Genomic DNA, 13308 nt, shown 5'->3' with positions numbered 1-13308 from the left:
GGTGCTCAGGGACGTGGTTTAGTGGCAGATAGGAACGGTTGGACTCGATGATCCAAGAGGTCTATTCCAACCTAGCGATTCTATCATTCTACCAGCTCACCGCGCCGCAGCCCAGCCGGGTGGGTTTGCGGGCTGGGTGCGGGAGAGGACACGGGTGACGGAGGTGTCACTGTCCCCTCTGCCTGTCCCCGCGCTCGGGGCCGCCCTGCCCGACGGCCGATTGAGAGACAGAGCGAGACAGCGCGGGTGCGCGCGCGCGTTGCCAGGCGACGCGGGGCGCGCGGCGGGGCGGTGACGTGGTGACGTTAATTCTATATGAGCGCGAGCGGCGGGAGCTCGGGTCCTTTTTTACCGCCAGCCGCGCGGCGCCTCCTCCTCCTCTTCGCTCCTGAGTCACCGCCGGCCCCGCGCAGGTACCGGCCCGGGCTTGGGGTGCGGAGCCGGGGAAAGAGAAGGGTGCAGTGAGTGGGGTATGGGGGGAGGAGGAAGGGGAGGGGGTGCTCTTGCCCCCCCTCCCCCCCCTCCGCTCGGAGGCCGCGGCCCGGCCTAGAGCGGTCCCTCAGGAGGGGGTTGTTGGGGCCGCCGCTCGCCCGGGCCCCTCGGCGGGAAGCGCTGCCCCCACCCCGGGTAAGGCCCCTCCGCTCGCTGGAGGAGGCAACACGTGGGGACGGGCCAGGGGAAGGCGGCGAGGCCCGAAGGGCGGCCGGGGAGGCGCGTGTGAGGCGGCGGGAGGGGCTGGGAGCGGGGCGGGCGGGGGATGCGCACATGGCGGGTGGCAGCGCGCCGTGGCCTTGCGAGGGCTCCCGCGCCTTGTTCTCGGGCGGAGAGGCGCGCCCGGGCGTGCTGTGCTGCAGGCTGCTGGCAGGGGGACCCAGAGATTCGGCCCGGGCACGGGGGTCTCCCGTTTCCTGCCTCGAGTAAGACCGTTTTCGGGTTTTTGGAGTTGAACGTGTCGCTTCTCTGGGTGCTGGCTATTTGGTAGCGTCCACGAGGAGGCCTTTGCTTTCTGCCTGGTTGTAGAGGTGTCCAGTGCAAAGGATAGGCAGTATCAGACAGAGGACGTGAATGACTGACACCGAGGGAGACTGAGAAACCACTTGAAAGATCTAGTAGCTGTAGCTGGAAGTATTAGTTTGTGCTTAGCATCCATACATGTCTATCTGCATACAAAACGTGTTCCGTCTACTCCATTTTGGATGCTTAGGGGACTTACGTTGCCCATGTTTGTGAAGCTTTCAGTAATTAGTACAAAACCTCCCCATTTGCTTGTAGAAGAAAACACAAATGTGTTTCAGGTGACTGTGATAGAATAATAATATCACAGTATCTTCCACAGTTTGGGTCCAAGCACGTTGTAGTTCTGTGCATGTTCGTTTGTGTTGGAAGCCCTATGGCCATAGATACATTTAATGCTCTTAACTCCTTTAAGAAAGGTAAGAAAAGTGAGTACTGGGTATGCAAGGGATGACAAATAATCATACCCTCTATTTGGATTTTAACACAGGGTTGTTAAATTAATCAGATAGGAGGCAGTGCCTGATTATTTTCATTTAAATCGTGAAAACAAACTTGAGAGAATAGCTAAGGCGTAAAGCCGTTTACAGCTGTAGATGCATTCTGATGCCAGTGTTAGGGGCTAGCTAGTGGTTAGGTAGTGGCTTGTTTTAACTGAACTGCTGTGCCCTTTTTACAATGGTGAATGCCTTAAAGAATGAGAAAGGCACTGTACTTGAAGTGATCTGAATGGCTTGCAGTCTCCTGTAACCAGAAGTTTTCTCAGTTCTGAGGGTAAAATAGAATTTGAAATCTACATACATAGAAATCTGAATGACTTGGATGCCTCTGTGCCAGGCAAAATCTTACAGCACTCAGGTCTTCAGGTACCTGAAATATTGATGTAAGTGCTCAGAATAGGCCACTAATACCGGAACTTTTGTTTATGTGGCCTGTGTATATACTTAACAATCTTCCTTCCCTTCACTTTTTCTGTATTTAGTGACAGGTCTTGCATATCATGTACACTGGTTTCTGAGGACAGAGGATTCTGAAATGAGAGTCTTGTGTACAAATGGTAGATCTGGTGTTTTTCAGAGCCTCTGGTCCTTTTCTAGCATTCACAGGACTAGGAAGCGAGTGTTGGGACTGCTGGAAGTGCAGAGGAGAGCTGCATCTTTGCAGCCAGCCACAGTGTTACAGGAAGTGACAGAAGTGCTGGATCCGCTGTAGTGGTGTGTGGGTACAGTGCACTAGTGCTCTTGCCATCCTTGTGCTTCGTCCGACCCCTACCTCACAAACCATTTTTGGGAGCAGGCAGGAGACTTGTTATGGTTATCTACCTAGTGAGCACCCCAGAAATGGGTTCTTGGCTTCTTGTATAACTGGCAATGCACGTGTGGGCATAAATGAAACTGAAAGCAAGGCATTGTGGGTATGTAAGTTACAAGCTTTGTTAACAGAGTTTTCACAACCCTGAGTGACACTCGGCTGAGACAGTGTTCTTTCGGGGAATTCAACATCTTCAAGGAAGCTTTGGCTTACTGTACTGTTAGTCACATTGATATAAATCTGTTTATTCTCTTCGCTCTTAAAAGTTTAAATACTTGTAACACGGAGAATTTAACTAATTGTGGCAGAGATTATATTCATTCGGGGAATAAAATAGCTTGAGGATTTGAATTTCAGTAGTGAAAAATCTCAGGGAGAATAAGACAAGCATCTTCAATTTTCAATTCTCAAATCCTTTGGCAGTAGGCACTTTGTTCCAGTAGAGCAGTGAGTGTAAAGAACACATCTATGGTATCTACACTTTTTTGTTAATATGGTTGTAATCCAATTCATCTTCAGATTCTTGTAACACAGCAGCAAACTTTGCTGCATCTCAGACTAAAGGTGTGATTCTTTGGAAAACTTCAGGAACTGAACAGATGCGGAAAATGGAGATGCAAGTGCTCTTTAAATGCCTGTTCATTTTTCTGCATTTATATATACATTCAGTGGAACTCCAGACTCTGGGTTTTTCCGTGAAGTGATAGTGCTTTGGTATTTGTGTGGTACTTGTAGCCAACTACGTAGAAGACAGTACTTTGCAGACAGAAACAAGACTTTGTAATGCTGGTTCGATTTTACTAGAGCTGAGGAGTCTTCCAAGTTAGCTGCTGGTCTGGATGACAGCATTCCATCTAACTTTTCATTAGGAAAGCAGCTAGTAAATAACAGAGCACAACTGTATTGTACAAGTGCTGTTTAATCTGAGGAACGATTGTGATGATGGGTTTAATGCTTATAGGTCAGTTTTCATTTGCAAATTTGAGTTCAAAAGTGATTACAATTGAAGTTAATTCCATCTAGCTGATCCTCACTCAGGATGGAGGTTAGTGCAGTTCCTCATCACCTAACCTTGTTAATTTGGAGAGTAGGTCTGGTGTCATAATGTATTTGTCTAGAAGACCAGACATGCCTGGAAGGCATCACAAAAGCTGCTTGGGGATTCATTTGTTGACCTTCTGAAAAATTAAGCTATTTAGAAGCAATGCATGAGGCTTTTGAGGACTTCCTGTTCTCAACAAAGATAATGCAAAGGGGAAAATGTTTATTAGGAATATGGCCTCATGCATTTACTGATAACTTTGACCTTAAGTTTTCGGGAAGACTGCATGTGTTACAGACTAAAACTCCAGCTACATTCAAAAAAAAGAAAAGACTTTACCAATTTACTTTTGATTCTTCACATTTCATTGTAAAATAAAAATAATTGAAGATTTGAAGTAATTTATGTTCTCCCTAAGGGTTAATCTTTTAATTTATTTACACGTTGCCAAAACATTACCTGCATGTCAGCTATGGTCAAAGATTAGACTGGAGCTCTTTCCTAAATGGCAACCTGTTCAGATTTTAGTACTGGAGAATACAGGATGCATTTCGGGGGCCGAATGTGTGCTTAAAGGTACATCTACACAGAAATAATTTACAGTGGTGATGTCCTAGTCTAAAGCTTCATTTGTGGTACTAAGTAGGCAGTTGCACATCAGCTGTTTCACCTGGTAGAATTTAGAACAAAATACCACTAGTTTATCATTAGTAGTTTTTTGTGATTAAACGGTGAAAACAAATTTTTAGATATGAAAACTTCGGTTTCTGGTTATGCCTGTAGCAGTGAAGGATTCAGTTGCTGATTTGACATTTATTCTATAAAAAACTACCACCGCCACCCAAACTAGAACCAAACTCTCACCCAGAATTTGTGAGGTATGTGAATTATTATTTTTAAGTGTTGGAAGTTCTTGTTAAGAGATTTGATTAAGTACATGTGCCTGAAAATGGAGTAGAGGAAAGCTACAGGCTTTGAAGACACAGGTTAGAATCACAAATGCTTGTCATAATTTCTGACCATCAGCAGTAATATTACTTCAGTACACTTCTTTATCTAGGTATTTTTGTGTCACTTCTCATTGTTTACTTTCCAAATACTCTTAATCTCAGATTTAAACTGCTTCTGTTCTTCAGATGTTCATGTTGCTTGGCCTTGAACTGATCTATTTACTCTTTCAGGATGTTCAGTAGTGAGTACTGTATTGTTATTAAGGGTACATCACTGAAGTGTAGAATGATCATATTTTGCATTGTGTATTAGTCACAATGGATTCATTTTGGGTCTTGACTACTTTGGCAGGTTGAAGAGTAGAAGTCTTCGGTGCACTGCAGGCAATTGTAACTGTCTTTGCACAGCAATTTTTTTACCTTCTGAATTCTAAATAAGTTTGAATTCCTTCATTTAACATAAGTTACATTAGATTTTAGTACTATTTGTTTTGCCTCACTTGAATCACTCTTTTAAGCAGTTCTTAATTCTATGCTACGCCAGTTTTGGAGATTACTCCTCTTGACTTCGGATAGTTAAGTACTAGCTGATATAAGAGCTTTATTCTGTTCCTTGCATGTGCAAGGCAGCAGCATCAGAAACCTGCTTGCTGTTTTTGAACTGGTGATGTCTTTGTGACACGGCCTCTTGATTCTTTTATTACCTTCATTGTTAAGGACATACCAGGTGGTACTGCTGGTACTAAAAGTGTGATTGGGTGAAGTTCACGAGAAAATACTTGTGAAGATCACTTTGTAAATAAGGCTCAAGTTCTTTGTCTCTCTACAGGTATACTGTCTGTTCACTTGTACTTTTTAAACTTTGCACTTGTATTAATTTGCAAGTGACTTAATGAAACCATAACTATGTGTTCTGTTGGGACTTACTACCAATTGTAACATTTCCTCTCTAACAGCCACCAAAAATGTGTCAGATTGCTGATGTGTGCTTTTTTCAATGATTGCTATCATTCGCAGAAAACTAGACATTTTAAGGCTTGCTCTTTAGTAATGGCTTTGTTTCCATGGGAAAAACATTGAACTGAAGCTAACAAGGAGGTTGCTAAATATATTTTAGTAATTGCAGGGAGTGAATGAATTTACAATGTTGCATTCATCAGATGCTCAAGGGAAAAAACCCACCCTTTTAAAACCTGTGCACATTTTTTCAGTGTGTTTCTTACTTTCTTTTCAGATAAGGATGTTTAGCTGTTTTTAAGTAAAATTTTATTAAAATTTGAATGCTGCAGTGTGTTCGTCTTGCAGATACCAGTGTAACTGCCAGTATGGTTGTGTTTGATTATGTGGCAATTTCAGTGAACTGGTACTCTCCTTTCATTCGGATGATGTTGTGGCATGCACAACTTTAAACTTCTAAAATGCACCCTGCTACCTGAAGTATTTTATTAAAATGCTCTTTTATATACTACCTTAATGCTTTTTAACAAACTGGATACTTGTACCAACATGAACTGTGCAGAGAAATACTCTCTTGGGAAGTTTTTAATATCTTTTTTAGATATGAAAACTCTGATTCTAGGGCTTCGGAATGGCTGTTGCTTTCCCGTTATCAGTGATGGGAAAGAGAAATGCAATAAGATGTTATGATTAATTTGTTTTAAAAAAAATCCTTGTTTAGTTTTTTCAGATTTGAATTTAAACTTCTGGATTACTTCTCTAATAATGAAAGATTGTCCTAAATAGAATTTGGTATGTTTTCTACTACAGAATCTTGGCATCCAGAACAAAGACTACATTGTGTGTTAATTACCTTATTTTTAGAACATGATCAGGGAGCTTGAATCAGTAGCACAGGCAAACATGCAGGTATAATTCAGTCCTGATTTTATATTGTAATGTAAATTGTAGTCAGTTTCCATCTCCTTCTGTGTTTTTTTTTTCTGCAGGAGCGTACAGGCACTTCCTAAAATTCAATAAAAATGCTACAAAAGTAGGGGTTGAGTGCTTGTTGACTGAATTACCATTTCCTGATTTAAAAATTAAGGGGAGAGCTCTAAAAGGTGTTTCCACATGAATGAAAGCAAGCCCTGCAGCGGCTAGTAGCTGAATCAGTTATATATATGATCACTGTTTTCTTTTGAAGAATTTTAAGTTTTTCCCGTTGTATAATTGACATTCTCATGCAAGTTTTAGAGCACTTTAAAGTTGAAATGTGGAAAACATGTTTTCATGCCATGACACGTATTGTGCAGAGGCCTGTAAGCACTAGTGAAAAGGTTGCATTGACAAATAGCTGAAGTTGTTGCCTTTACCTCAGGAGTTATTAGGAAAAGTGAAAATTGCCACTTGAGTGGGAGAGAACAGACAGTTTCGATTGTGTTGTGTTACTTCATTTAGTATCATCATGATTTAGTGTTTTGATTCTCTACAACCGAATTCTGAGTTTTGCCATGTTGTCCGAAGTAAGATGCTGTAGCATACTGTTTCACAGTTACTTCAAACTTGCCTAACCCTGTTCATGAGTTAGTTTAAATGAAGTGCTTGCCTGTGGTTGCTCTTTGGCTAGACCCTGCTGTTAGGCAACTTTAGGTCTAGCCCTATACAAATGAAATGCCTACCACTTTTTTTTTTTCAACTTTACATCTCTTCAGACATTGCTGATGAAAGGAATGGGGTATGCATAACTGAGGAGGAACCATGGTAAGCTTTTCCAGCAACATTTGCCGATTATATTTGCTTTATCTGACTGGAAGATCATTCAGCAGAGAGACTTAGTGCTCCCTTTATTAAGAGGGCGTATCTCCCTTGTGGTGATCCGAGTGCTTCACATCTTGGCCTATTTAGCACTTGCACATAACTAAGTGTTCATATTATGTTTTGTGAAACACCACTACTCATCTGAATTTCTTGTCCTTCTCTGCTTGGCCCAGAAGACCTTTCTCAAACTTCTGCTAAAAATTCCCATATATCACTGTGCCAGTTTGCCTTTCTGCTGTTGGCTGTGCTTGTCTTTTGGACATAGTGGATGAATTGGTGCTTGCACAATAAATTACAACAAAACTGAAGGGTTTCATTTGCTGCAAGGATCCAGTGGCACCTTCTTATTACTGTATTGAGGAAACCAGGTTCCTTGCTTCTATTGACCACTAGCTCCTTAGTCTCTTTATCAGACCTCGATTGCTTCTGTTACTACTAACTTGTTTATTAGCTCATAGTCCTGTTTTCTGTGCTTGTATTTAGGCAATCTTAAATATCTACTCTAGATCTGGAAATTTAAATTAATTTTGTCAATTTTTTGCTCTCCTACATTAACAGTCTGAAATCTTGTGTTAGCAGAAGAACTTTGAGGCACTAATAAAAAGAAATTGTGTGGAGAGTTCAGGGGCTGATAATGTCTTTCGTCAAATAGATAGGATATCTTGATATTCTAGCATAGGACTACCCTACCCACTTAATTGAGATCGGCTTTTTTTTTTTACCTTCAGCTTTCCCAAGAAGGCATGTTTTTACCATAATATGAATGATATAATCTGTTTGTAGCATGTTGCTTATCTGCTATAGGTGCAGTACCCCTTGCTTTATGGCCGGTTTCCTTGCTAGTGGTAGTAGATGTTTCATGAATTTGATCACACAAGTATAAAGGAAGCAGTTGGTCTTCTGCTTGATTTCCCTTTTGAAATGGTGTTTTTTTGAATCTGATACATTATTCAGTCGCTTCTTTTTGAAAAGGAGCTAAATGTTGTCCCGCTACTGAGCTGTGTGATCCTTTCTTATGTAACTATTAACCTACCTGGAGGTTGGTACCGTAGCTTCTACTAGCAACTGTGAAGTGATTGATGTGGTTTTTTAGGTCCTAGTTCCAAAAAAAATGAAGTGAGTAACTCTATGCCAGGTACTGTGCACTTTTTAAACAGTTCACCCTGTTCTGACATTGATGTGAATGAAACTGCACTATGCAGGACATCTGAACTCTTCTAGTGGTTTAAGCAAACGATATCAAACAATTATTTTGAACATTTAAGGTCAAAGAGCCTGCTTTTGATGGATCTCTACACTACTATTTTAATTTTTGTTTTCTGTTTTGTTGCTGATTATGTAAAGAAAAATGTCACAAGTTGCCCTGCTGGAATGCCAGGCAAGAATATCAGTTTGAAATAACTTTAAGTGCATATATTGCGCTCGAGTTTCCCAGTCTGTAGAGAGAGTTGAACATGGCTAGTATGATGTCATTTGTCTGGCACCTTTACTTTCTGCATGCATTGCAAATAGCTTACAGAATTTAATCCTGATTATTTTTTTTTTAATACAACTAGCTGTCCTCTAGCTGGACCTCTGTTTTCTTCGCTGACATCTGACCAGTCAACTTAGTTTATTACCTTATGTTGCAGCACATAGGGTTCGTTTGTTTTAGGTGTTTTCTATCAATATATTGCTTTCAGTTGCCGTGGGCTTGCCAGAGACAGAAGGAGGCTTATGCTCTCCTGTGGACAGGCTGACTTATTTGCAGTGCTCTAAATTATTGACTACTGAGGAAATCAGTTTTGGGCAAAAGGGCAGATTTCTTTTAAATATTTGAGTAAACAAGGCTTGGCTATAGGTTGGGCCCAGTATCCTCAAGAAGCCCTTTTGTCCTTTGAACTACTCGAGAAATTTATTCTACTTGCTATTGTAAACTAATTGTATGAATAGTTCCTCTGGAGAAGGGGAAAAGATATTTCCTGAAAGAGAGGGAATGAGTACTATGCATGGTATGGTATCCACAGAGATGAACAGCAGAGATCTGTTGGTGGACTGCCAGCCTTAGGGCTTCTGCAAAAAAGTTGGTGTTTTGCTGGAGGAAATGTCTTGCCTCTTCAGCGGACTCCTGATTCACCTCACTGTGACCTGTCTTCCTGAGGCTGAGCGGATGTCAGGGTAATCTAATACTGGCACGCTTACTTGGGACACTTAAAGCTGACCTTCAGAAAGGAAAGGCTTCTCACCAGAGTGTTTGTGTCCTAGCTGTAACATGGGTGGCGCTGCTGTGCAACCTCTTCACTGGTTTCTGTGTAGATAAAGGCAGACTTGGAAAGAAGACTGGGAAAGGCTGAATATTTACAGTTTGCGTTTGTCTTGAGCAAAATTACTTAGTGAAGAAATAATAATGCCTGAACACTGAATGCTTACTAATGGATAACTTAAGGATTAATATGTGGCAATATCTTTATTAATTTCTGCATGTATCAAACTACATTTCTGAAAATCATGATAGATTAGAGAGGTAAAGTGTATTTTAAACATGAAAAGAGTGAATTTTCATACTATTTTGCTAAGATTTACGTTTTTAAGGGGTGTTCTGCTATCTTTTGTTAATTATGCAGGATTCACTCAAAACTGTGATTAAGCTTGTGCTGGATTAAGTCTCCTAACCTTTCTGTTTTGAAGAACCAGTTCCTCATGGCAGACAGCCTTCTGATTTGAGCTTAAGCTACCTGTATGAAAGAGGTTTTAAACTTTAGCTTTTAGAAAACTCGCTCAGTAGCTTGCTTTTCTGTGCTTTTGCTTCCTTTTTGTAGCGTGAACTTCCTATGCATTGTCTTTAAAGCCCTGCAAAGATAACTATTTCTTTCCCTCTGCTTATTTTTACAGTGAGCGATAAAACATTGTAAGTGAAGCCTCTGGGCACCTCTTTATTTGACCATAACGCAGTGCCACTAGCTCTAGCTGTTTAAGTAACAGGGAAATAAAATATTTTACAAATAAGGAGCTTATTTGCCTGCTGGCTTTTAAACAGGAGTGGAGGCTACTCTTTATTGGTACTCAAAAGTGTTTTCTTGTTGTATGGAGGCCTAGATTCCAAGTAGTCTCTCAGCCCAAAGCAGTTACCTAGATGCTGAGGCTTGAGGTAACACACCAGCTGTACTTGGGTTTCTTGTAAACCCACGCTGACAACTGGTGAACTAGTGTCTCCCACGGAGCAATTCAAGGATCAGTACCAATGAATGCTTCTTGCTGCTCAGACACCAAAGTGCAGATGTAGTGCAAATACTACATCCAAAGGTTTAGTTTTGGGGAGATACTGAAAAATACTGTAGTGATATATTTTAATATTACTGATTGCTGTACATGTGTCTGAAGCTCTATACTAGGCTGGGACCTTGTATTAAGTGTTGTGCAAAAATACTGGAGGCTGTTTGCTCTTAAGGAGTACTTTTCTAACTACATTTTTATACCAATCGAACTGTGTTTGCAGAGAAGCTCATGGTTGTTTAAATTACAATAAACTAAATATGATGCCGCTGTAGTTGCATATATCTATGCTAGTGGGTTGCAGAGAGTAGTCTAAATGTCTGCCAACGTGGTTCTGTTGGCACAATGCCTTGTAGCTTCCTCATACAAGAACTGTTGTCTACAGCTGGCAGATGACAGTGTCATGCCAAGCAGTAGTATCTCCTCAGTGTGCAGAAATCTTCCAATTGCAAATCTCCTGATACTGAATTGTGTAAAAAGTGGAGGGAAGATTAAAAGATGAGACATGAAAGACTAATGCAAGGAGAATAGGAAAAATGGGCTGAGGCAGATAGGAGCACACTGGAGGGAGGCTCTGAAGCTGACAGCTGCTTGATACAGCCTATTTTAATTTCAAAAAGAAACTTTGAAGAATGTTATTCAAAGTCTTTGGGAAAACTGGGACACAGTTGAAAAACATACAGTGCTTGCATGGATTGTTTAAAGCCAGGAAGCAGAGGCTGGGTAACTGCCCCTTGCAGTGATGAGAGAGCAGGAGGCAGATGCTGGCCTTCCACCAGGGTTCTGTAATGACATGAATGCCTTCAGCGTGGTCATAAGAAATCTTGGAAAGAGGGGTGAACACTAAAAGGGTGAAGATTGCTGATGACATGTAGTTGTTCAAAATGGTGCAAACAGGGCCTACTGAGGAGTTCAAGAACAGAGAGACTGCTGGTGAAACTTCCTTTGCTGTGCTGTTGCCTGGTGTAGCAAAGTGTGACTTAGTTATGATTGCTGAGCTGAATGTTGCAACTCAGACAGGATTTTAGCTCTTTGGTACATGAGTGATAACATCAGCTTACCTGCAGTTTCAGAGATGACGACTAGTTCATGAAATAAAAATTTATTGTGACATTGTCAAATACCTGCACTTCCTGAGCTAACGTGTTTTTTTATTCTGAATGTGATTTGGAAGCTAGGAGACTTTGTGGGGGAGTTCTTGCTGTCTCATTATTTGTTTTTCTTTTTCTAGGCATCTACCTAATAGCTAGTGTTGGAAATGGAATGCATACTTTAAGTTTTTGGACATGACTTGGTCATAGCCAATCTCATATCCTCATTTAGGAAAAAAAAAAGCATTTTAATGAACTGTAGAAGTTGGTCTCATTCAGCAAATCCGTATCTAAGATGTTTTGGCTGCTATTTGGTCTAGCCCACTGACTAGGCGAAACCACAGGGTGTGTGTTGTCACTGGTCACACCTTTACTGAAAGAATTGCCTCTACTTTTATGGGAAGGGAAGCTGTGTTTGTGAAGAATGGAGAAGAGGAAATGTTGGTCTTTGCAGGAAATAATAATGGTCTGTGAATGTGATGACTGTCTCAGGCTTGCATAGAAATGCTTGAAAAGCTGGAGCACTGTGCATCTTGTGTTCTTTTGCACAGTGATCCTTCTAGTCCTCTTAAAAAGGTCCTGAAGGAAGAACAAGTTAAGAGGAAATGTGTAAGCAAAATGTTGTATATTTTCCATGGATAAAATCTTTTGCAAATCAGAAATAATTCTTCTTGTTATGTATGGAGACATCTAAATATGAGTTGTACTTGTGGTATGTCATATTTTTTTATAGGTCTTCAGTCCATGCTATCTTTGATAATGTCACATAGGCAGCTTGCATCCATGTGTAAACCTGAAGTTACAAGACTAGCAAACATAATTTGAATTTCAAGAAACTTAAAATGAGTCAAAAATGTTACTGGAACTGCTTGATTTCTTACTGAATTGTTGGATGTCCTTTGGTTTACAGTAATGCTGACATTCTACTTGTTAGCAAATACTCTGTTATTTTTCTGAAATAGGTTGACAAGTAGTTGGCTCTCTAGTTTTTCAGTACACTAGGGAATTGAACCTTTTTGGTTATGTGCAGTGTCCTAAATACTTGTTTTGCACTGTAAAGTTGTGGTCCTAAATAAAGGCATCAGATATTTCCTTCCCATGTAGTTGTTGGGAAGGAGTTGATACCAGAAAGATATATTTTGATTATATATGCATAGGTGTTACATACTGAAGTTTAGAGTCTACCTTTTCCTTCATATTGACTTTTAATGTCGTGATCTTACTGAACTAGTTGTGCTCTTGGGCTACACACTTCGGACAGATCAAACACAACTTTCATTTTTTCTGGAACACACACCTCCACCAATGACTAAAATTCTCATTGTAATGCATTATAAGAAATAGAACTTACCAAAGGAAGCTTGATTTTGTTTAGCTTACTGGACCGCAGCTGAAATGAGAACTTTGAAGGCAGTCTTCCATGCTTCCTGGGCCAGTGGTATTCTTGGTACTTGATGTCTCCTGAATCACTGGACCTAAGATAGCAATAATGGGACAGTGTTTTCTTGTGCATAGTATTTTCTCTTACTTCAAGCTACCTGAAGCATCTTTTTGTAGACTAGACTCCTAAGTACTGTCTTCCTGGCGGAAAACACTTTTTATCTTGCAGGACATTTGAGAACATAGGTGTTTCATGGTACAAGATTTGCAGTAGTCTCAGCATATAAGGTTTCTAATCACTGTGTGTGGAATGTATTTATGATCATTCAGGACGTGGAAATAAGTTATATTTAAATAGCTTGGCATGTGACATTTTTTAATGTTGCCATTCTCTGAGTATTCTGAGGAACTACTTGGATTTGCTTTGTAAAGTTGAAATTAAAAGTCAATCAACAAAAGGTGTCTTTACTACTAAAAGAAACTGATTTAACTATAGGTATCCTTTGTCTGC

General features: G+C 40.7%; 1 protein-coding gene across 3 annotated transcripts in view; it reads left to right on the top strand.

Annotated features, from left to right (window-relative positions):
* The first annotated feature begins 290 nt into the window (after window positions 1–290).
* The window catches only part of NAP1L1 (nucleosome assembly protein 1 like 1), a 34290-nt gene continuing 21272 nt past the window's right edge, over window positions 291–13308 (top strand). For 2 of the 3 annotated variants that reach the window (XM_054072484.1, XM_054072471.1), the window contains exon 1: window positions 291–413. The gene's annotated coding sequence lies outside the window, so the exon portion shown is untranslated. Of the gene's footprint in view, window positions 414–896; window positions 918–13308 lie in introns of those variants that run through there. The other variant, XM_054072480.1, reaches the window with a different exon arrangement.

The sequence above is a fragment of the Cuculus canorus genome, chromosome 1, assembly GCF_017976375.1.
Source record: "Cuculus canorus isolate bCucCan1 chromosome 1, bCucCan1.pri, whole genome shotgun sequence".
NCBI lineage: Eukaryota > Metazoa > Chordata > Aves > Cuculiformes > Cuculidae > Cuculus > Cuculus canorus.
The sequence above is the reverse complement of the archived record's forward strand: the minus strand, read 5'-3'. Positions and strand labels throughout refer to the sequence as shown.